We start from the raw sequence: 1,287 nt of genomic DNA on the forward strand, positions 1-1,287 counted from the left end.
AGGCTGCCTACAGCCAATGCATAAGGGATCTGTCTCATTTCCCCAACCTCTTGAGGTGTCTTAGGACACTGTTCTTTAGACAATGTAACTCCGTGCCTGAAAGACAATAAGCCTCTCTTGGAGTTCTGCATCGAATATTTGACAAGTATCTTGTCAATATACGATGCTTGAGACAGAGCTAACATTTTGGTCTTTCGATTTCTAAAGATCTAAATACCCAAAACAAATTGAGCCTCTCCCAAACCTTTCATTTAAAATTGGGTCACAAGCTAGTTCTTAATCTCAGTCTGTAAACCTACATCATTCCCAATGAGTAGGATATCATCTACATATAATACTAGAAAAACTACTGAATTGTTGATGATTCTTGTATACACAAGGTTCATCAACGATTTGATCAAAGCCATAAGATTTGATCACAGTATCAAACCTTATGTTCTAAGATCGAGAAGCTTCCTTCAGTTCATAAATGGACCGATTAAGCTTGCAAACCTTTTTTTCTTGACCTTGGGTTATGAATCCCTTGGGCTGCTTCATGTAAATGGTCTCCTCAAGATTGTCATTTAGAAAGGCAGTCTTAACGTCCATCTACCAAATCTCATGGTCATAATATGAGGCAATGGACAGGAATATTCTGATAGATTTAAGCATGGCAATAGGTGAGAAAGCCTCCTCATATTCAACTCCCTCAACTTGGTATAACCCTTTACCACTAATCTAGCCTTGAAAGTTTGCATCTTCCCAACAGCACCCTATTTCCTCTTGTAGATCCATTTATAACCTATAGGTTTAACCCCGTCAGGTTGATCTATAAGATCTTATATAGAATTGAAGTACATAGACTCCATTTCGAGATCCATCACTTTGATCCATTCGTCTTTGTCAATATACTCCATTGCCTTTTTATAAGACAATGGATCAGCTACCATAAGATCTTATATAGAATTGAAGTACATAGACTCCATTTCGAGATCCATCACTTTGATCCATTCGTCTTTGTCAATATACTCCATTGCCTTTTTATAAGACAATGGATCCTCAAATTCACTATCAGCTACCATAGCCAGGATTTCTGTTAAACCCATATAGTGAATAGGTGGGTTTGCAACCCTCCCACTATGTCGAGGTTCCCTCAACACTTTAAGTGGATTTAACCTACTGGATGATCCTACTTCAACAACTCTTGTTGAAGTACTAGGTTCTTCAACAACTCTTGTTGAAGATTCAGTAGTTTCTTTAGAAATTTCATTCAACACATCTTACTTCGAGGCTTGTGCTCCCTTATTT

Source organism: Benincasa hispida, chromosome 4, assembly GCF_027475165.1.
Source record: "Benincasa hispida cultivar pf3 chromosome 4, pf3_genome.v1.1, whole genome shotgun sequence".
Taxonomy (NCBI): Eukaryota; Viridiplantae; Streptophyta; class Magnoliopsida; order Cucurbitales; family Cucurbitaceae; genus Benincasa; species Benincasa hispida.